At 36.7% G+C, this 25,082-nt stretch overlaps 2 pseudogenes; both read right to left on the bottom strand.

Moving 5' to 3' along the window:
• Positions 1-236: 236 nt before the first annotated feature.
• Positions 237-909, bottom strand: LOC148695945 (uncharacterized; annotated as a pseudogene).
• Positions 910-17,192: 16,283 nt separating this feature from the next.
• LOC137734443 (secreted RxLR effector protein 161 pseudogene) lies at positions 17,193-17,705 on the bottom strand (annotated as a pseudogene).
• Positions 17,706-25,082: the final 7,377 nt, after the last annotated feature.

The following is a 25,082-nucleotide window of genomic DNA, read 5'->3' on the forward strand; positions in this document are numbered from 1 at the left end:
ATGTGCAAAGTTAGACTCATGACGGAAATGATACTTGGCAATGGCCTCAGGGGAAGCTCGACATACGCGTGACCAATGATCATTGGATCCACAACGGTAGCACATGTCCAATTCAGTAGAAGTAGCCTGAACGGGAGCTTTGCCCTTGTTCTTAAAGTTTGGGGCCTTAGGGGCGAGTGGTGGACGCTGTTGGTCACATTTTTTCCCTTAGGTGCAGCACTCTGTTGACCTTCAGCTCATGGTTGGGCTTGCCGCCCATTGCCACGGCCACGACGGTTCTTTCGTCGTCTATAGTTGCTAGAATTGGTCGCATGCGCTTCAGGCGCAGTGTTCGAGCCAGTGGGTCGAGCTTGATGATTCTTCATCAAAAGCTGGTTCTGCTTTTCAGCGAGAAGTAAAATAGAGATCAAATCTGAGAACTTGGTGAATTTATGTGCTCGATATTGTTGCTGCAGACAATATTGGTGGCATGGAAGCTCGAATAAGTCTTCTCCAAGAGATCTGATTCAGTTAGTTCCACTTTGCAAAATTTCAACAAAGAACGGATTCTACAAACTTCAGAGTTGTATTCATTCATGAACTTAAAGTCTTGGAAACGAAGATGCTGCCAGTGGTGTCTTCCTTCAGGCAAGTATATGTCTTTCTGGTGATCGAAACAATCAGCTAGAGGGTGCGTGGGTCCTCCTTAGTGAGATACTCAGCCTGCAGTGCATCATGGATGTGTCTTCGAATGAAGATCATTGCAGTAGCCTTCTGAGCTTCGTCAACAGATTTGTCGGCGATAGGTGCCTCGATGGTGGCTCTAATACCCTTTGCAGTGAGATGGAGCTTCATGTCTTGAACCCACTTCAGATAATTTCTTACAGATACTTCTAGAGTAGAGAAATCGAGCTTGTTCAAGTTCGACATGTTCCTAAAACGGAGGGAGAAACATGATTAGTCATATGGTAAGCCATAGACATATATCGTAGAACATACTGGTTCTACAGACATTTAGTGGTTTAATTTATGCATGAAAACTACGGGTTTCATGTGGTATGTTTTGAATGAAAACTTCAGGTTTCAAAGGCACTAAATTTGAAACTACAGGTTCAATTTAGTTTTTATGAACAATTAGTTCATAATGAAAGGTTCCTGCAAGAAACACAGAATGCAATATGTTGATTTAAGTATAGTGGATTTGAGTTTCTTCGGGAACTCAAGTGTGAGAGCTTCGTTACTACGCAAGTATGTGACGGTTCAAAGTATAAAAATAAATTATTGAATCGTTAATGTCCAAAAGTGATCTTCAGGTCAATAATTTTGGATTCATTATCAGATTAATGGACTACATGTCACTTTTAATTAATTCAATAAATCGGGCCATACCGGGTAGATTGTAGAAGCAAAATAATAAAATAATATTATTGGATCGAAAATATAGCCCCAAAATAATATTGGGCTTGGTGCCGTGGGTTAAGTGGCACGGGTTTGGGTGCCTTAAGTATAAGGCAAGGCCTAAAAGACCTCGAGGGTGGGCTGTAGGCCATATAGATGAGGGAGAAGCCCCAACCGCAGTTGGGTTTCAGTTTGGGCTGAAGGGGGTGCACTGGACAAGGCCTAGTAGGTGCTGGCCTTGTGGGTGATGCACGGAGGAACAAAACCCAGCCCCATAGGCTGGCGTGTGGGTTCGAATAGGAGCTTAGCCGCATAAGCTAGCTTCCTGTGTTGCGAGCCGTAAGGAAACAAGGCCCAATCGAGTGGGCTGGCACCAGAGAGAGCAGGTATGCGGGCCTGTATGCATGCGGGACAAGGACCCAACAAGCAAGGCTTGCCGTGGGTTTGGTCTGGATCCATGAAGGCTGCGGGCCTCCTCAGTGATAGAACTAGGGCTGCAGGCCTATTCTAAGCAATCAGGCTGAAGGCTTGGGTGTCCAAGTAGATGCAGCAAAGTCCAGAGGGTTGCTACCGATGTTGTGCCGCAAGGGTGGTGCCATCCAATGTCCAATTTCCCCTTTTTTTTCTTCAAAAAAAAACCCTTAGGGTTTAAGAAACCCTAAATATGCTTCTAATTTATTTTATATAATTTGACTCGCAAATTCCACAAAACAATTTAATTGTGCGATGCATGAAACAAATATATATATATATATTGAAAAATATATGAACATATACAATATGTATGTATATATATATATATTAGATGGAAAATGTAAACATAAGGTGGGTTCATGCAACATGTGGAATGTTTTCATGCTTTGTGGACGTTTCAAATATCTTCCTTTATTTTAAGCATACCTGATTAGCAGAAAACGAATAAGCCTTTGAATGTGGTGGATGACAGCCTCCTCCTACGATGCGTCAATTCCTCAGCTTCTGGCAAGAACGTGCTGATAACGTGTTGTAGGCCTATTTGATTGAACGATCTAGGGTTTACAGAGAGAGAGGGGTTCGGCAATATTGAGAGAGAAGAGAGATTGATTTGATTGTGAGGTGTGTTTGATTCACCCCATTGTGCCTTTATTTATTGTAGTAGAAGAGGTAAAACCTTTCCCTTTAGGATTACAACATTTAATAGGTAATCTAATAGGTAATCTAATCCTAATAGGAATATTTAATACTTTCCCATAACACATTCATATTCTAAATATGACTGCAACATTAATAACTTTTTTTAATGAAGCAAGAGACTAATTAAATATAATAACAGAAATAAAAAAAAAATTCTCTTTTTTTTAATGACAATAAGGAAAAAAAAAAAATTTGGTCAAACAATATATTTTATTAAAGAGTGTTACTAAGCCTACCCCAGTGTCTTATTTCCCCACCCACTTTAAAATGATAATTTGATTGACAGTTTTATCTTGTGTAAAATGACCTTCAAAGATCTATAGACCACCCAATCATGTCTTGCCACATCATTAGTTATATTGCCAAAAACCTAAATTACATAAATGAGAAGAAAAAAAAAAAAGAGGAAAAAACCTAAAAACCGATCAAATTATGGGGCTGAAAATGGAGGAGTTTTTGGCTTTAGCAAAGAAGATTTAATGTTGTGAAGGGTAAAGACCCCACTTGCAAGTGCCGAGAAGAAGCAGGTATAGGTGTTCAAAAGCTTTCACTGCTGAGTTTGCTACAACATTAATATTCCTTTGCCACCAGCAAGAGCTTCCTCTGATGGGTCTTTCCATTCATCAACTACCCAAGCGGAATGGCAGTCGAGCAAAAGGCGTTCGGAAGAGGAATTTAAAAACATTGTAATCTTGTAACGGATAGTGAGGAAGCAGCTGAGGACTCCATTATCTACCTTTACCACCCTTCTGTTTAATGATATTTATTTTTTAATTATCATAATTCTTTTAAAGCAAATGAAAATTTGAAGAATAAATATATAGGGCTATTTTGGAATAATGGTGGGTGGAAAAATAGTTCTATGTTTTTCCACTTGTTACGAGGGGTGTAAATATAAGGTGGGTGGGAAAATAAGACACTGAGTAGGTATATCACCACTCTTATTAAATTAGATGTTAGATTAGCCACCAATGGAGTTTGAACTCATGTCGTCATGCGAGGACTCAACATATTTCCACCACTGTAGTAAAAGGTCACTTACAATGACGTTAAGGAATTAGTTAAATTAATATTTTTAATTAATAAAGTCACGAATTTAAAATCCTTAGACTGTATGAAATAGTTATTAGCTTGCTTATGTGGATGTATATTAAATAAATACAAAATTGCTGAGTTGACAATTGATTAAACCATCTTAATTAAAATAAAAAAAATCAAATTACGACTCTTTAATTTAAACAAGATGAAAAAAAAATTTGGGAATTCAATAAAACTCCTCTTCGTACGGTTGAGGTTTTTATGTTTTATTTTTTTTTATTTCACATGCATTTCACATGTTGCAATTTATGTGTTTCAAATTTTTTTCATTTCCACATGCTAAAAATCCACCACTCTCCTGCTCAAACACTTTTGAATTGTGATGTGTGGTGAGAATTAACAGTCGAGTAAACAACAAACACAATAAAACCGAGTAGAGGATCCGAATCCGCATGATTCGTACACTCTTCGTCAAAGCAATACTCCATTCACTTTACACTATGCCCCTACAATTATCACACTTTTTTAAAGTTGGTTGCCCATTTGAAAGACTATACTTTAGTCCAATTAACGCTTTACGCAGGAAGTGTTGTTTTACTACTTTATCCTCTATTTTTGGAGTATTTGAACTTATTTTGGGGTATTTGACTATTTCTGATAGTGCTTTCACCAAAAAAAAAAATGATTTCCACACCTTTATTCATCGTGCATTTCTGTTTTTATTAAATTTTAATTGTCGAATAAAAAATTTAAAATAAACGTGTGAAAATTATTTTTAAATTTTTACTAATGCTAGCCAATCACGTGTTTTTATAAGTAATGGTTTAATAATTTTGCAACACATTTTCCTAATAATATCTTGCTGTTATAAAATGAATCACCAGCCTGTTGCTTAAGTGAGCATCGAGGGAAGCAAGGGAGTGGAAACATTTCAAATCATGCAGCAACAATAATTGACGTCTGCTTCCGAAAGGCAAAATGAAAAATAAGTCCAGGACTTCAAATGTGAAAGGACTCCATTTCTACAGAATTGGTTCTTCCATTTGTGTCCGATTGATCGCTAAATAATTACTTGATTAATCAAGTTTTCAGGAAATAAATGAAGAAAGTTGAGATTTTATCACAAAACCAATTGGAAATATGAGGAGCATTCAACCTCTTAAATGCCCTTATAAGGTTTCTCTTTTCATCCATGTGTACTTTTACCTTCACATCCTCACATGTTTCCATTACGTGTGACGAATTTTCAAGCCAAATACATGAAAAATACGAATTGAGTGACATAGAACATATGTGGCCGTTGTGTTTCACAAGAGAGTCAACTTGTTCTGATACCATAAAAAAAGTTGAAATTCCACTATAAAATTAATTGATAATATAAAAAGTAACTCAATCTCCTATAAGCATTCGTTACTGGCTAGTGCTCTCATTTCAACTACACTTACTAAAGGAAAGAGAAAATCACTTTTAGACACAAGCTCTCCTATATTCTCGTTTCCATACAGAAGTGGAAACATCTTTGGTCCACACCACTTTCCCATAGTAGAGATATAGGTAAAATTTACATGCGATCTAATATTCTAATTGGCATGTAATTTAATATCTTAATGGATAGATTGTTGAATTGGTCAAAGTTGTATTATTGTACTTTGCTCATGATTTGTTTTCCCTTCCAACTTTACATTAGCATCTTCACACCAAATCAAGTGCGGGGACATCATGATCTTCGAGATATCTTTATGGGTTTAGAGTGTTTATAGTGGTGCTTTAAATTTTGTTCCTACCGCGTATGTCCTCATCCTATGCATGGTTCAAAACTCTCATCTCCCCTTAATTATTTAATTAGTTTGAATTCTACCCCGTCCATTTAATAATTTTTTTTATTTTTTTTTTTAAGTCCAAGGTAAAATTCGAGTTTCCCATATTACTCTTAAGTGGGAAAAGAGGAGGTTGCATTAGCATTGCGGTAAGGGTTCTCATGTCTAGCGAGTCTGAATCCTTGACAAATTCTTTTTGTGAGGATCTCGGGAATCCGTGAATTATATTCGTTCTTCGTACATTGTGCGGTTAAAAATTATTTTAAATATTTTTATTTAAAATTAAATACAAACAGTACATGACAAAAACTGACTGCACAATGTATGATAAACAGACACAATTTACGAATCCTCATGATCTTCACCAAAAGAATCCGAAGATGATCCTGTTGGGTGTCTAGCAAGGCTTTGCCTAATTCTTTATGACATGAGTTGACTTTTTAACCCTCTTGGTTGTAAGACTAAATTGTAGCAATTATCCATTAACTTTAAGTTAATTAGAGTAAGTTCATTATCATTGGTCCCTCAACTCATCATGCATCTATTGTCCTTTTTATCAACTCTGTTAGAACTTCTGTTAAAATGAGTCATATGCCATACACGCGAGGCTAAATCAAGGGGGCAAATATGGGAGATCAAAAAAGAAAAATTGTATCAATGATCCCTTAACTTTAATTCAACTAGAGAAATTGTCCCTCAACTTTAACTCAATTGTAGCAATGGTACTTTCAACATAACTCATTTTGACAGAATTCTAACGAAGTTGACGAAAATAATCATAGCTACACGTTTTGATGAATTAACTGTTGATGAACTAATAGTAATGAATTTTTAGTTGAGGGACCATTACTCTAATTTAATTAAAATTGAGAGACTATTACTACAACTTACTTTGGTTATAATCCTTTACTTTATCAATATAATTTATCAATTTTCAAAACAGAAAAAGTAAAATAATTACAAAAATATACACCTATGGATGGTGCTGTGGGATTTTTCTTTAGTGCCCTTATATAAGGAGTCAATGTTTGTTTCAGGGATTAATTACAGTGTCCTACTTTGAAGTTTTTAGTTTTCAACATTTGATACGTAAAGTTTTTTTCATTTCAGAGTGGTAGCTGAAGTAATTTTATGACACTTTCATATACCCGTTAAGGTTGTTGTTAAATTAATCGTTAACTAGTGACTTGACGCCCACGTGAACAATGACTAAACATCACATGTCAATATAGGCTACCTCTTCTGTTCTTTTCGACGAGAAATTTTTCATTGTAACTAGAACACGAGTGGTATACCACGTGTTTTTATAGAAGTAGTGGATAATTTTAATATTTAAGTTATTAACCTTTTAATACACATATCCCACCATTTGTATAGTGACAAGTGGTGTATTATCCAGTATTCCAATCACATTGAAAAATCTCTCATTTTCGACTTAACTCTCTTCTTTCCCTGATCCCTCCATACCCAACCTATTTCTAGATTTGACGGGTGACGACTTGAGGAACGAGAATTTCAAGGCGTTGGGGTCCGCTGGACTGTGAAGGAAAAGATCATAAATAGGACAATTCTAGAGCAAGGATGGACAACCCCATGAGCTCAAACCTCCAGGCCCCACCTACCAAATTTGATGGTGGTGGAGAGCCAAACTCAGCGGCCAGAGAAGCCGGAGCAGACGATGGTGGAGAGCCACACCTACCAAATTTCATAGCAGTGGATAGCCAAACCCAGGGGCCAGAGAAGAATGTGGTTGAAGCCAAAACCAGATTTTTTTTAATAATGATATATCCTCGCTTAGCAAAGACTACAATTTCAAGATGGCTTTTGTTAACTACATTGTAAAAGATAAAGAATTGGTACAGAGGAAGAGGAAGAGGAAGATGATACAGAGAAACTAGAGAGATTGTATTGATTGATTAGAGAAAATGTATACAACTGAACTTAAGGAAAATGATAACTATACAATGCCACATATAGCCATATATTCCAATTACAATAATACCCTTCTAACTATATTAACAAACTCAACCACTAAAATAATGCCATGTGGCATTTTTGTTATATCAGTTATTACTCCCCCCTCAAACTAAACTTGGAGTATCCAAGTGAAGTTTGAACTAGCCAGGTAGTTGAGACTGATATGAAAATACAAGACCAAGATGTCTGCAATGCTTCAAGAACATTGGGCTATGCAATCCTTTTGTAAATACATCTACATTTATGTGATGAAGCTAAACACTGAAGAAAACCCCAAACCCTTGTCTCTTGCAGTTTGGAGCAGTGTATGATAGTCTAGATAACCCCGCTATCTCAAAAATATAAAGTGATCCACAATTGAATGTTCAGTCCCACATCTTTGATACAAGTTCCACTTTATAAATCCAGCAACAATCTTCTGGGATGTGGACACCCTCTTTGTGTTGCATTCCACTCTCTAGCAAGCTACCCATGCAAGACCCCAGATGACTAATATGACAATGAGGTCGAATATGCTGATCACAGGTCATCTCTTGGTGTGCTGGTCAAAGACTACTTTGTATCTGTTAACCAAAAGATTACTGAGAGCTTTTGTAGCTTCTTGAAGAGTTGAGAAACAAACCAAAACCTCTGCTCACTCCATTATCATCACATAAGACTACAACTTTAGCCGTTGGTGAAGCCATGATGAAAGACACAAGTACAATCCAGAAATCAAAACAGATAAATTCTTCTAGGCAGTAAGAGAATGACACTCTTGATAGAAATGCTAAGGCAACAAGAGAATGACACTCTTGATAAATTCTAAGCAACAAGAGAATGATACTCTTGACAAATTCTATGGAATCCAAGAAAGAATGATACTTTCTCATCCATCAAGAAAGAATGACACTTTCTTGAAATCTTGTAATCCAACTAAATCACTAAATGAAACGGTAGTTTATCTTAGACAATTCATCCAAAAAACATCAAAACAACTTGACAAACATGTCTTCACCAACTTCACAAAACAACTTGAGTTGTGCATTTCTTCAAACATGTGGACTGCACAAAGTTGAGAAATTTTCTCCACAACAGAGAACAAAACATGGATCAAAGTGGCAGATATAGAGCACAGAGAGCCGATATGCAAACAACACCAAGAAGAGACCATAATTTGAATAACCATCAACAAAAAATTATCATGGCAAACAATCAAGAAACTATATTTAATCATTCTTCAACTAATGTCAATGGCCTTCACAATTAATAATGTATAAAATCTCACACTTTATCTTCTGCGGCAATTCCATAAACACTATACATGCATAAAGACGATGGCAGATACAAGAAACAACCTGATAGAATCCAAGATCCCACTTTCCAATTAGCAACGCAGAAGAGAAATTCCCAAACAAACAGTAAAAAGAATCACCATCGAATCAAGATTTGCACAGCAAAAAGAAGATGGATCTCGGCACTGTAAACTTTTGACGACCCATATTTTGACCGACACTCTCTGTTCATAGCCCAAATCTCTCTCAAATCCCTAATTTCTGAAACTATGCAGATCTTCATGAAAACCCTAACCCCCATGAATTTCAGCTCTCCTCCCCTCTTTCCACCGTCGATTATGACGGTTCTAGAGAGAGAAAGTAAGGGTTCCACGAGCAAAGCAGAAGCCCTAAACGCTTTGCTAGATGCCATATGTGGCAGAGATGTGGTAATATTTTCAAGAACGGAAGAAACAATTTTGACGACCCAAATTGCGGAAGCCCGGACGAAAGATCAACCAAGAAGTTACAGGACCGCCGTGGAAGCACCGAAGAAAATCTAATGGAAAACGATGAAAACGATGAAATCTAATGAAAAATGGAACCACCAAAATCCATGGCGTGAGCCTGGTGGCTCTGATACCATGTTAACTACATTGTAAAAGATAAATAATTGGTACAGAGGAAGTGGAAGATGATAGAAAGAAACCAGAAAGATTGTATTGATTGATTAAAGAAAATGTATACAACTGAATTTAAGGAAAATGATAGCTATATAATCCCTTATATAGCCATATATCCCAATTACAATAATACCCTTCTAACTATATTAACAAACTCAACCACTAAAATAATGCCATGTGTCATTTCTGTTATATGAGTTATTATTGGCTGCAAGCTTATAAGATTTCAGTGATCCTGCAGCAGTCACTGGAACATCAGATGGACTTACTGGTTCCAAATCTATCACTAAGCCAACATCTACTCGATGTAGAATTGCATAAAAGGGCTTACAAGAGGTTCTGCAATGCACCAAATCCTTAAGTCCCCAAAACCCCCACTATCTTCCACCGCCACCGCACCCCCTCGAAGAATTAATTCCTTTCGGACCTCTATTTCTACCTGTTCAAATCATTAATTCCATAAGTGTGACATCCCACATCACCCAGGGGTGTGATCCTTAAATGTATATTCCCATCCCTACCTAGCACGAGGCCTTTTGGGAGCTCATTGGCTTCGGGTTCCGTAGGAACTCCGAAGTTAAGCGAGAAGGGGGCTAGAGCAATCCCATGATAGGTGACCCACTGGGAAGTTGCTCGTGAGTTCCCAAAAACAAAACCGTGAAGGAATGGTAAGCCCAAAGCGGACAATATCGTGCTACGGTGGTGGAGCGGGCCCAGGAAGTGATCCGCCCCGGGCCAGGATGTGACAAATTGGTATCAGAGTCTAACCCTGGTCGCATGTGTGCCGACGAGGACGTCGGGCCCCTAAGGGGGGTGGATTGTGACATCCCACATCGCCCTGAGGAGTGATCCTTAAATGTATATTCTCATCTCTACCTAGCACGAGGCATTTTGGGAGCTCACTGGATTCGGGTTCCGTAGGAACTCTGAAGTTAAGCGAGAAGGGGGCTAGAGCAATCCCATGATGGGTGACCCACTGGGAAGTTGTTCGTGAGTTCCCAAAAACAAAACCGTGAGGGAATGGTAAGCCCAAAGCGGACAATATCGTGCTACGGTGGTGGAGCAGGCCCGGGAAATGATCCGCCCCTGGCCGGGATGTGACAATTTGGTATCAGAGCCTAACCCTGGCTGCGTGTGTGCCGACGAGGACGTCGGGCCACTAAGGGGGGTGGATGTGACATCCCACATCACCCAGGGGTGTGATCCTTAAATGTATATTCACATCCCTACCTAGCACGAGGCCTTTTGGGAGCTTATTGGCTTCGGGTTCCGTAGAAACTCCGAAGTTAAGCGAGAAGGGGGCTAGAGCAATCCCATGATGGGTGACCCACTGGGAAGTTGCTCGTGAGTTCCCAAAAACAAAACCGTGAGGGAACGGTAAGCCCAAAGCGGATAATATCGTGCTACGGTGGTGGAGCGGGCCCGGGAAGTGATCCGCCCTGGGCCGGGATATGACAATAAGTTCCTGGTTCCTTGTTTTCAAAGTAATAATTAATTTTTTATTTTTATTAATTTCTAAATTTTTTAATATCTATGTGGATTCTATATTGACACATGACCTCCAGTCATTATTCACGTAGACGTCATATTACCAGTTAACGACTAATTTAAAAGTAATCTTAATAGATGTAGGGCTTGTTTGGATATGCATTTAAAATGATCGAAATCGCTTTTAGAGAAAATGTTTTTGGATTTCAAAAGCACTTTAAGTGCTTTCTACAAAAAGCATCAATTATGTGCTTCTTCCAGGAAGTACTTTAAGTACTTTTTTAGGATTTACTTGCATTTTTACTAAGGATTGGTTCTAAAAACATTTTCACTAAAAGCATTTTTAGTCATTTTAAAAGCACATTCAAACGAGCTCGTATAAAAGTGTTTCAAAATTATAACTTCACGTACTACCCTAGAATGAAAAAAACTTAATGTACCAAATGTTAAAAATAAAAAAACTTTCAAGTTGTAAATTGAAATTAACTCTTGCTTCAATTATCAACTAATAGTACTATCAAATCAAAGTAAACTGAAATCAAAATAGAAATGCATTTGGCTCTTCAATGGATGAGAAGGAATTCCTTCTCAATTTATTATGTGGCTAATTTACGAAATGTTGTTTTTGTGATTGAAATTGTTCATATTATAAATTACTCTGTAAATATCTATCTGTAAAAAATAGTCACTTAAATATGAGATCATTTAATGATCGGAATGTATAAAAATAAGTGGACGGATTCAGTAAATAAACCGTTTATCTATTTGTTACAATTGATTGACTAAACAACCTTAATTTTTATTGATTTTTTGTACAAATAATCTTTACGTAATGATTTATATATAATATAAACAATTTCTATCATAAGCACGGAAATTTATGAATCAGCTACTTAAAAATTTGAGAAAAAAACTCAATCTAAATTGGGCCATGTCTTTCTCATTAATTATTAATTAAACAAACAAATCCGAGTTTGATTACATGGATAAAAAAATAATATAAACTCCAAAGGTAGCTTTTGCTTGCTGGTAATACATGTGCCTCTCATATGGGTTTTTACAACGAGGTGTTAGTATGTTAAAAAAATAAATGATTTTTTAGAAATCTTTATTTGTGTGACACTCTCTGTTTTACGCTCCTCCAAAATTTAGTAGGATTTGGAGCTCTGGAAATGGTAGCTTAATCTTTTCTTATTCTTGTAGTGATTAGTCTTGGTATTTTTATAATTAATATCTGCAGACGTGTTACGTTGTACACTTTCTTTGTAGATATTGAGATGCTATGATTTTTATTTAATACGTTTATTTAAAGTTGATCACTTTTACTGCACACACTTACTATTGTTTTATTTTCAATCTTTTATTCGTACTTTTTACACATCACTATTATGTTATAGTTTCGTCACTTTTCAAGTTTGCATAGCAATGCCGCGATTGTGATGTTCACATGAATATCCAAGTCAAGATGCATTAGTGTTGTCTCTACCATGTATACATGGTAAAGACAACACTAAGACAATTGTCTCCTATAATACATGGTAGAGACAACACTAAGACAATTGACTCTTGCGGTCCATACATGTTCATTATAATTCCCTACAATATGAAGCAAATAGAGAAACAACCTCAAACATTTGTGTGCTTAATTCTCTATTATAGAACGATTAAATAAAATTACGTGAGCGCATATGATCGATGAGGAACTTACCTCATAAGTTTTATTGTTATTAACTGAACCTTGGTAACGAAATTCCGATCAATGGTGGTAGCAGCCACGGAAAGAGACCATGGTGCGAAGTTTGAAACATTGTTCAGTTGTGGACCCTTGTTACAAGCGCCAATGGAGGTCAATATCCCTTTTAATGCGTGAAAATATCCAATGGCGATTGAATCCCCGCCATCCAACACCAGCAACCAACCCCCCTCGCCTTCCCACACCACCTGCAGTCCATGGTCCACCCCTCTCCCACCACTTGCAGGCCCCTTCCCCACCTCTGTCTCTTTCACTCCTCTCCCACTAGGGCCACTACCCCACCGTCAGCCTTCATAGTAGTTACACAAATTCATTAAGAGTGTAAAGACAAAGTTCAAATTTTTTAGAATGCTTATTGTTGTAACCTCTTATGTGCGATTGGAGGTTGATGGAGGAGATGAAGTACTGTACCGGTTGGTTAGAGAGAGGGAGAGAGAGAGAGAGATATGGAAGGGAATGTTGTGGGTGGTTGGGTAAGCCGGACGGGAGAGGAGTTTGTTGCTACGGTTTAGTAGTATTAGTCTTCACTTGTGACTGAAAAACCTTTAGTTCAACTCTGGCTAAAGACGAATTTGAACTACCTCCCCTAGTGTAAATAATATCTTTAATACTATTTACAAGATGATAAAAATAACATTTTTGGACATAAATTGCAAACTTTGTCTAACACAGTGACTAAACTAGCTAAATTGACTAAAATAAATTCTAAGAAAAATTAATGAAAAGTGCTTGAAAACTTTGAGTTTTAACGAAAATGGAAAAAAAAAGTGTTGTAAGTGAATAATATCATGATTGACTTTTTAGAGTAAAAATATGATTTTTCATTAAAATGAATAGTATCGAAAACTTTTCGTTAAAATCTTCTAAATTTTAAGCATAAATACAGTGACCACAAAAAAATTTCCACCGATGGAGATTGAAATTACATCAACACCATCAGCAATAGCATCATCAAATGACGCAAGAATATCATCATCCGCAGTCATCTGATGCCAAAGGCCCAAACATACACTGTACACCGCACTACGTGCTGATGGCACCCCTCCTCTTGCTGTACCCAACCTACAGGCATCATGACTAGCACTGCTAACAAAGTTCCTGCCACCGTTGATGCGGTATGAATACCATGGCCGTCTGCCTCTCGTGGGGACTAGACATCAGCTGGGCTGAATCCAGCAGCACGTCCGGCTCCAATTATTTTAATGTTCAGACATGTAGGTATGCTATGATTATCATAATTCAAACATGTGCTTTTTTTTTTTGGACAAAAAAAAAAAAAGAAAAAAAAAAAAGCTCATGAGCTAGTTGAGAGCCATAGGCTTTTATTATTGGGTATATTATCAATTTCCCCCCTGAACTTGTGACCATTGGCCAATTTCCCCCCTGAACTTTAATTTTGGCCAATTTCCCCCCTCAACTCTCATAATTAGTCAATTCCCCCCCTGAACTTTAATTTGGCCAATTTCCCCCCTCAACTCTCAAAATTAGTCAATTTGCACCCTACTGTTAATTTTTTTTTATTTTAATTTTCCATCTATTCTTTTCTTAATTTTCAATCTTTCTAATAGCTTCCAACAAAGTACTAAAATTAACATAAACTCACCTGCATAATATAGGGTAAAATGTACAAAAACATAATACAGTTAGTATGTGACATGGGTTGATTATAAGAAAAAGTTATGAATCGGGTTTAAAGCATGTAGAAGAAGAAATAATAACAAAAAGAAATAATAATCCTAAACTCATGGATCAAACCTATTTCAATAAAATGGGTTATTCTTAATAAGGAGTCGAAAATTATGAATAGACTAGCCATTTTTTTACTAAAGCTCGATTCTCCGCAATTTACTTGAACTTAGCTTTCACTTTTATAAAGAAAATTGTATTCACATACAAAAATTTACACATCAATCCTTTTTGTTATCAATTTTGTATAGTCAAAAATCAAATAAAATTACTTCATACTGATTTATTATGACTAATAATACTATCTATGATAAATTGTAAAATTCTAAATTTTAATCTATTTGTAATAGGATAAAGATATAGGAACATGATTAACATACATCTTATTTAGTTTCTTACACACACTTGTTTAATTATGATCAAATTAAAAATTTAACAGTAGGGTGCAAATTGACTAATTATAAGAGTTGAGGGGGGAAATTGGCTAAATTAAAGTTGAGGGGGGAAATTGACTAATCATGAGAGTTCAGGGGGGAAATTGGCCAAAATTAAAGTTGAGGGGGGAAATTGGCTAATGGTCACAAGTTCAGGGGGGAAATTGATAATATACCCTTTATTATTTCCTAATGTTTTCAAAAGTCATCATTGGAGTAGCAGACAACAAACTAGTTTGCCTTATTAAAAGTAAATTGTAGTAATAGTCTTTTAACTTTTATTCAATTGAAGCAATTATTTTTAAACTAAAAATCTATTACTATTGGTCCCTTAACTCATTAAAATGTATAGCTATGGTCTTTTTTTGTCAACTCCGTTAGAACTTCCATCAAAATGAGTCACGTATCATCTGCATGTAAGGTTAAATCAAGTGGCAAATATGGAAAATCATATAAGAAAAATTGTATCAATGGTCCCTTAACTTTAATTCAAATGAAAAAATGGTCCCTCAACTTTAACTCAATTGGAGCAATGGTTCCTCAACTTTAACTCAATTGTAGCAATGGTCTTTTCAACATAACTCATTTTGATAGAATTTTGACAGAGTTGACGAAAATGACTATAACTACACATTTTGATAAGTTGAGAGACCAATAGTAATGACTTTTAGTTGAGAAATCATTACTCCAATTTAATTAAAATTGAGGAATCTTTGCTAAAATTTACTTCCCTTACTGATTACAAGTTGGCTGAGGATTGTCATGTGCCTTTCCATTTTGAGGTCAGTGGCAGTGGACCACATCCGGTGTCATCAAAGCTGTCAGATTCCGGCCAAATTCCAGTATCAACCACTCCTAAATGAGAGAGAGGATCCTCGTCGGATTCTTTTTGTGAGGATTCTGAAGATCTTCCAATCACATACATTCATCATACTTTATACGGTCAGTTTTTGTCAAATACTGTTTATATTTAATTTTAAATAAAAAATTTATAATGATTTTTTACTGCACGATTTACGATAAACGGATGTGATTGGAGGATCCCATAATCCTCACAAAAATGATCCGACAAGGATCCTCCTGGCTACAATGATATTGCTTTCGTGAAGATTGTTGCTACTCGAATCTCTCCGAAACCCAATTAAGTCCCATGACCTTGTTGTGACGAGCTTCTTTTCACTGGGTAAAACAGCACCACACCATCCATACCTATACTTACATTCATCCAAAGAACCTAAGTGATCAGTACTAAGCATAAATGGTTAAACCCTTTATCAAACATTTTTTGTACACCGTAATTCGTGCTGATGGCACCGCCCCTCTTGATGTCCCCGTCCCCAAACCATCTAGACTTGCATTGTTGACCAAGTTCCCTGCTGCTATTGGTGCAGCGAGTCTCATGGCCATGGGTGTCTCTTGGAGATTGGGCATCACATACGTCAAATCCTTTAGCACGGTAATAAAGTGCCCCAATAACTTTACTGTTCAGATATCGTATAAATTAGGTTCAAGATAAATGGGAATAATGATAGGACAATCTAGTGTGGCTTACTTGTAGCAAGTAAAACTACCAGAGCTTTGGAATGTGCCTTTCCAGCTTGTGGGTGGTGGACCAAATCCAGTGTCATTAAAGCTGTCAGATACCGGCCAAGTTCCAGAGTCAAGCACTCCTATGATGATCATATCACCTTTGTTTACATAGTTGCTTCTCGACACTGTTTCCGGAAACCCAATGAAGTCCCACGACCTTATGTGGAGCTGCTGCCTCTTTTAACTTGGAAAAAAAGGCACCACACCATCCATTCCTATACATGTGTACATTCAAATAAACATTTTTTTGTTATTTATAAAATATGTGTGCGTCGGTATGTGTATTAATTAAAACGAAAAGGGAGAGGCTGAACAAATATTAATCTGCCATTTTTGTGCTTCTTCGTCTGTTAGCTTGGCAGCATACAAAGCCAGTGAAGCTGCTACTGTAGGTGTGCAGTAGCAGACATTTTTGTGCCATATCATTAATTATAAAATTGCTGCCAACTACGATTTGTAGCATGTTTACGTGAACATGCAATGTGGTAGGGGAAATCTCGCGCTTTGGCTTGTCGCCCATGTACACAATATAAAACCTGCAACATTTGTCGAATATCAACATCATAACTAATAGTCAAGACTTAAAAAGCCAATTATAGAAAAAGAAATGAAGAAAAAAAAAATCGCATGCCTTTCGGGCATCGTCGTGAGGAGCTGAACGAGTAACATCAACAATCAAAGTGCAGGTTATTGGATATGAATGTAAATGACATGTGCTGTGCGCATGGTATTAGATAAGAATGTAAGACATGTGCTGGATTCTTTGACAATTTAATGGCTGAGATGTAATCGCAATGAATCACCGTTGGTTTGCATTGACCATAATTAAGCTGCTCCAAAATCCTTCCTAGCCACATAGCTTGGCAAGCACTGGATGCAGTAGCAATGAACTCGGCCTCGGTAGTTGAAAGAGTGACTATTGGCTATTTCTTTGAAGACCAAGACACTGCACTTGAACTCAGAATAAAAACATACACAGACGTGCTCTTTCTATCATTCTGATCACCAGTGTAGTAGTCACTACCTGTGTAGCCAACAAGTTCCTTAGTTCCTCCCTTCTTGTAAAACGGTCCAAAACTGATTGTGCCCTTCACATACCTCAACACCCTTTTTGCTGCTTGCAAATGAGTCTTAGTGGGTCGTTCCATGTATCTGCTAATTACACTTACTACAAACATCAAATCGGGACGAGTGGCAATCAAGTACATAAGGCTTCCCACGATCTGTTTGTAAAATGTCCCATCGACTCTTACTCCATCTTCATCCTTAGTAAGCTTAAAGCCATGAACCATTGGATTGTGCACTAGATTACACTGGTCCATATTGAATCTTTCCAAAACCTCCTGAGCATACTTCCGTTGACGGATGAATATATCATCCATCCTTTGCAAAACTTCAATCCCAAGAAAGTACCTCATCTTACCAAGGTCAGTCATGTCAAATTCATCGCCACTTCATTTCGTAGATCCAACCGTTGGATCGGAATGAAATTTTAGTATGTTGTTCTAGAAGCATAAGGTGAACTACAAATAGCTTGATCCCTTCGTTTAGGGTACGTAGGCAGTCTAACCAGGATGTTAGATGCAGCCATAAATTAAACAAAATGATTATTATTTTTTTGTATGGTTAGTTAGAATTATAATTAACCATTGTTTTATTATGGCCTACCTATGTGTTTGGCTTCCGAATTAGAAATTTCGAGTCGTTACACTTGCTCTTTTGGGACATTCCCACTGAAAATGACCTAACTCATGACAATTATAACACTTTAGGGTAGATTTATCAGCCCCAAACCTACCCCTTCCTCGATAAGAACCTCTACCACCACCTCTTCCTCCTTGTTGGGGTCCGTGAGTGATCTAAAGGGCTTGTTCATCCACAGTGTAACAGAGTCATGGATCTCAAGATCTTCTCAATGATCACATCCTCCATCCTTTTGCCATGAATTCTCATCTTATTAGCTGTGATGAAAGTTCTCATGGATCTCAAGGGCTTGTTCATCCACAGTGTAACGGAGTCATGGATCTCAAGATCTTCTCAATGATCACCACATCCTCCATCCTTTTGCCATGAATTCTCATCTTATTAGCTGTGATGGGGTCCGTGAGTCATTCACTGATTCCCCAGCTTTCATGTGCAACACTTTAAACTCCTTGCGAAGAGCTTGGAGTTGAGCACGCTTAACTCGTGCTGTCCCTTGGTACTTCTACTTTAAAGAATCCAAATATCCTTTGATGTGTCCTTTTTCAATATTGTCTCCAAAATGGATCGATCAATGGCTTGGAATAGATAGTTCTTAGCCTTTAGATCCTTCAACTTTTGATCCTCAATCACCTTATTCTGTCGCTCAGTTAGATTTGTCCCTTCCGCTGCTGCAGAGATCCCAGTTTCCACCAAACTCCAATACTCCTTTGAACGCAGAAAATTCTCCATAAGCATGCTCCAGTGATCGTAATGTCCATCAAACCATGGGATAGCAAGCTACACAAAACTGCTTTCGCTTGTCATGTTGTTCCTTCACGCTAAAGTCTGTGGTACGAACTATTGGTCAGGCCCCGTGACGAGGCTCTGATACCAGATGTTAGAACCAAGTACAACGACAAAGAACTTTGCAAAAACAAAGCACAATAACTCTCAAATGTAGGGATAATTTCTTATTGAATTAAAAAACAATCATGGCTATTAAATAGCCTTACATCAAAACAGAAAGGGAAACAACAACCCATGACTTTACAGCCCTAGAATCGTGGTGCATGACTAAGTCCAAACAGAAAATAACTTGTCCCTTAAGAGTAGGGATTATTATGCAGAATTCAACCACTACAAACCTAAAAACAAGGAAACCTTAACCCTATCAGCTAGAAGATCCTAACAACTTTAACACTATGCACATGGGGTTGGTAGCTTACTCTCTAAGCCCTTGTATTAGAAGGGTTTAAAAGGGCTTTTCCCTCCATGTATTGTGTAAGAGTGTATATGCAATTACAGAGAAAGGAAATAGAAATTCTTTGAGATTCATAGCTTTTCTTCTAAACTTTTCTTCTTCTTCGTATGATTTGTGAGTTGATTTCTGTTTCCTCAGTATGTTAATGCAGGTGAAGCTGAGAAGCATGAGAAACCATTGAACTAGAGCTATTAGGGTTTCGTGGAAGCCTAGAAGTTGAGCAAGAAAAAGAAAAAGATGAACAGAATCTATCTTCTCAGCCAACAACTTCATCGGCTATTTATAGAGTTTGTAAACCAGTAATTTACATTTGCCAATTGCCATGCTATTTTTTTTTCTTGGAAAACATTTAAAATGCATTAATTTTCACACGTTGTATTGTACCCGTCTTTGATTTTGTGCATCAATATTTGCATTTTGCCATATTTAGGCATAAAGTCAACACCCTAGTCCTGAATTTTGCCATGTGTTTCCGTCTTGTTATTGTTGTCAGATTACTCATTTATTTTTGCTAAGCTTATCAAGTTTGAATTTTGAAACTGGATCCTGAAACAGGTTAATATTATTAAAAGTATCAAGAAAGCGTGTATGTTTGATGAACGAAAAAAAATGAAAAGATACCGTGTATAGTATACTAATGCACTTTGATAATGTCACACGTGAAAAATAAAAAGGAAAATGCTAGCAACTGCCCTTTGAATTTAGCGGCTCAATCCGACTTATCTTTTGACTTTCAAATTGTTTATGAATCATTTTAATCCTTTAAACAGTTAGCAATGCCCCTTGAATTTGGGGCATTCTTTATCCTTTGAACTTTCAAATTGGTTCTGAGTTTTAATAATTATTTTAAACATGACTATTAACTCTCTTGATTAATTTTGTAAATGCTTTCAACTGACAGAAAACATGATAAATGAAGATGATAGAGGTAATTTAGAACATTAATAATAATGGGCGCTTGTAAATTTGTAACAAAAATTGAAAAAAATATTACGAGTTCATGAAACATCGCTAAGTTTCTTCAAAAGAAATGGTAACTGGCATTCCTTTGTTCTTTCTACCGACTAGATAAAATTAATAGTCAACCGATATGATTAAACATGACTGCATAAGCAATGTCGGATCCAGGATTCTAATATCAAATGGCCCTAACCAAGATACGTTAGGCGTTAGTCGGCCGGTGGGCTAGAACCAAGCACCTATTCGTCTAGACAGGGCCTATGGGAATTTAAGTAAATTTATTATATATTATATAAATAAGTGCCTATTTACACTTAAAAAAAAATATACTTGTATTGAGAGTTTGGTATGAGATGAAAGTTCAAGTGCTTACGATTTCGTAGTATTTTACGAAATATTTTCAGAGATCGTTTGAATTTATATTGAGTTAAAAAAAAATAACGGTGTCAAACTTATGATATGAAAAGTATTGGATGAGTAGTACACCATCACTTTAATATTTGATTAAATTTAATGATATGAGATGAAAGTTCAAGTGCTTACGAGTTCCTAGTACTTTACGAAATATTTTCAAAGATCGTTTGAATTTATAGTGAGTTTTAGAAAAATAACTGTGTCAAACTTATGATATGAAAAGTATTGGATGAGTAATACACCATCTCTTTATTAATTAAATGCTAGGCACAACCTGATTAGACAACAATTAAAAAAATGAAGCGAGAAGGTCTTTCTTTTTCATTGGAACCAATGTCCAAGAACATCAAAGCCATGGTGGTCTTCTATGTGTTGCTCTCCCTATAAATTAGATATTTCTTCTTGGTTCAAAGCTTTTGTTTCACAACATATGCACGCCCAAACAGTTGAGTGGTCCTTGGAGGTCCTCACATGCACTTGTTCAGACTTTTGAGGGGTCCCGAAACCACCAAAGTCCATGAATAGTCCACCCCTGTACATGAGTGTGTGGAGAGAGAATAGTGTGCGTGATAGGAAACCCTAATAGAGCCTTTCTCTGTGCTACAAACATATGCCCTAAGGCCATCTCCAATAGAGAGATCTAAAGGGCCAAAATTTGGCCTGAATTGCACAAAATTCATCTCCAACTGAAAGCTTGGCTAAAATTTAATGGAGTCCATCAGGTTAAAACATGGCCAAAGAGTTATCGGGCTAGCCAAGCTTTGCCTGATGCTCAGCCCGTTTGCTGGGGCCCAGCAACAACAGCTGCAGATCCAATGGTTGGGCTCAAAAGAGTCTGACCTTCTCCTTCTTCTTCCCTGCCTTCCCAGCAACCCAAGAATCTTTCTCTCATCTTTCTTCTCCAAACGATAAAATTTGAGCAGCAAATTATCACAGTATCAAAAATCAGAACCAAAAAAGGAGAAAGAAAACAGTAGATTCAGTACCAAGATTAAGAACCCAGGTAAACAGGGGTAGCTAATTCCTAGTCTTTGCAATAGTTTGCAACGGAGCTTTTCTGGGTTTCAAGCAAAGTCCTAATTCTTGACATAGTTTCGTCGATTTGCGGTGGTTTGTAGCGAAGCTTTCTGGGTTTCTTGACAGCTGAGTGGACGAAAGAGTGCATGCACCTCAAAAACCCACGAGGGAAATCATGCTTTTCTGTTTAGACAAAAACATGGCATGATTTGACCATATTTTACTTAATTAGAAAACATGATTTGGAGTCGGATTTAGCTTTGATTACTTAATCAGAAAAAAGTTCAAGATACAGACCGTATATTATAGGTATTTTAATTGAAAAAGATGTGCAGCTCTTAGAAATAAATTATGTTTGTAGACTGTAAATCAGGACCCCTTTTTAAAAACATGATTCTACTTAATTTTTACCATCTTGGCTTATTTTAATCCATTTTCTCACATTCTATTCATCTTAAAAAATCATGTTCCGAGAACTTTATTTTCATATGATTTAAGTAGTATTTAATAAATTTAAAGAGTAAACCTAAAACTAATAAATGATTAAGAGACTATACATAGCCTCTGATCGGAGATGACTTAAGTCCACATTGAGAATGGGCTTAAATTTTAGCATTTTTGTCACAAATGGTCCCTGAGATTAATTAAACTCATCATTTTGGTCCCTCACTTTAAAAAACAATCAATGTCGTCTTTGACATTCACTACCGCACATCAATTTGGTCATTCCATTAAGATTTCGTCAACTATTCTGTTAGTTTGTATGTGGGACTCGTAAATCCAATGAAATGGTGAAACGTGGATAACACAAAATAAGAATTTTTATCGCAAATTATCCCTGACATTGATCCAACTCCTCATTTTGATCTTTGAGTTTCAAAAATCGATAAATTTGGCCCCTGACTTTCAATACCGCATGTAATTTAATCCTTTCATTAAAGTATCGTCATTATTTTTTGTCCTACTAATCCAATCATATGGCCTCACGTTGATTAGCTACAAGAAACTATTTTTTTAAGATTTAAAACTAAAAGTAAAATAAAAAACTAATAACCAAAACTAAAAGAAAAAAAAGTCATCGTCGTCTTCATCAGGGTATGCTTAAAAAAAAAAAAAAAAAAAAAAAAAAAAAAGGAAGGCACCATGACACCACTAAAGTACTTGGCCTCCTGAATTCACTCATCATTCTTTCTAGTTTGAGTCATTTATAGCAATGGTACCTCAACTTTAGTCAAATTGGAGCAATGATCCCTCAACTAAAAACTCATTATCATTGGTCCCTCGACTCATCAAAATATGTAGCTATGGTCCTTTATGTCAACTTCGTCAAAATTTTGTCAAAATAAGTTATGTTGGAAGGACCATGACTACAATTGGGGTCCCTTAACTCAAAAAAACATGTAACTATAGTCGTTTTCGTCAACTTCGTCAGAATTTTGTCAAAAATGAGTTATATTGGAAGGACCATTGCTACAATTAGGTTAAATTTGAGGAACCATTGCTCCAATTGGGTTAAAACAAAGGGACCATTTCTCCAGTTAGATTAAAGTTGAGGGACCAATGATAATGGATTTTTAGTTGAAGGATCATAGCTGCACATTTTGATGAGTTAAGGGACCAATGGCAATGAATTTTTAGTCTCCAATTGAGATAAAGTTAAGGAATCATTGCTACAATTTACTCTTCTAGTTGGTTATGATTTGATAATTTTATCGAATTTAGATTAAATTTTTTTGGGTAAATTACAAAAAACTACCTCAACTATTGGGGTCACGACAGTATCATACCTCATCTTCTAAAATTAACAATGTCATACAACATCTTTAGAATTTGGTCCAATGTTATACCTCCGTTAGCTTGTCCGTGAATTCTCCCGTTAAATGCTGACCTGGCTTAACCTGGGGCCCAGTTCCTCGCCCAGATGGATTCCACGTGGTGCCACACCCAATGTTTTCCCACCAAATGGCATCCACGTCAGAAAATATATATATATATATATATATATTTTTTTTTTGGTAATTTGAATTTCAAATTTTCCCGCCAAAAATTAAGACAAATATGATCTACCATTTTAAGCACAGATTATCATCGTTAACCTCAAATTAGAAAAATCTCACCCAAAAAATAATGATATAACCACAACAAAACAAGTGTATTCAAGCACAAACTACTCATCATTTCCAAGAAAAACATGAAATAGACCAAATTAAGCATAAAACCTGCTTAATTATCCAAAAATTCATAAACTTGTTCAAAAAACTACCATAATTCATATAGCATCTCCAACCAACATTACAAAACCTACTAAATTCATAAAAACCTGCTACATCATCCATTCAATTACAAAATATGTGCTGGATGCATAAAACATGTTCTAACTTTACAATTCCTTTACAAAAAATAACCATCTGTGCAAAAAAACGTGGCTGGATTACTTAGATTGCACATGATCTCTGAAAACAAGCCCAAGTGTAAGAGTGGGATTCTTCATGTCTGTTTTCTCATTGAACTCTGGAAATCGCTTATGTTTTTTGCCTCCTTCATCATCTGAAGAGTGTACACTCTCAAGAGCATTAGAGTTATAGTCTAGATCATCAACCACATTTTGTTCCACATTTGCAGTACGAAATTCTTCTTCCCTTTGCTCTTGTTCTCTATCTTGGCTTTGCTTAGATTGCCTTGCACTTCTTTCCTCAAAATCCCTTTCATCTGTTTGCTCAAAGTTCCTTTTTTTTTTTCCGTGCTCAAATTCCCTTTCTTCCACAATACCATTAAACTTGGAAAACACTGGGTTATCATCATCACTCCCATATGTACTCTCTTCAAAGTCACTATCATCTTCTTGAGCAACTTCTTCATTCTCTTCTTCAACATGCCCTTCAAAACTAATAGGTACATCAAAGAACAATTCAACATCCCCCTTCATACATCCTCCTCTCCTACCTCAGTATCCTCTTCTTCTACCTGAGTATCCTCTTTTCCTACCTCAGCCATAGATTTCCCCTTATTCTCCTATCGTCCTTCACAATTTCTCTCTTTCTGACCATTCCCAGAATCAGCATTTATCTCTCTTACCTCAGTCACACATGTTTGCACTAGTTGAGATGTGCAACAATCATCCACTTCTGGCCCTTCAATAGTTAGCAAGCTCTTAGATCTGATTGGTTTAACTGTTGTTGGCCCAACATCCCCTCTGAACTACTTATCTCCTTAATAACCAATTTACTTGACCACTAACTTCCATGGACTTCAGAAACTGTTGTTCTTGTGTTACGGCTTCTTCTGTCGTCAATTTTTCGATGTACATCTAATCACTTTATCTTTTGGAATAAAATTGCGTATGGGCTAAACATCGAAATCATTTTGAATCGACTTGAAACCATTGGAAAGGTCCATGTTGGGAATCTTGTAATAGTAGTTCATGAACTGCTCACTGTATCCAAGTGCCTCCACCATATCATTTATCACTGGCAGTGAC

Source organism: Pyrus communis, chromosome 7 (genome assembly GCF_041283825.1).
Source record: "Pyrus communis isolate YQ-2024b chromosome 7, ASM4128382v1, whole genome shotgun sequence".
In the NCBI taxonomy this organism is placed as follows: domain Eukaryota; kingdom Viridiplantae; phylum Streptophyta; class Magnoliopsida; order Rosales; family Rosaceae; genus Pyrus; species Pyrus communis.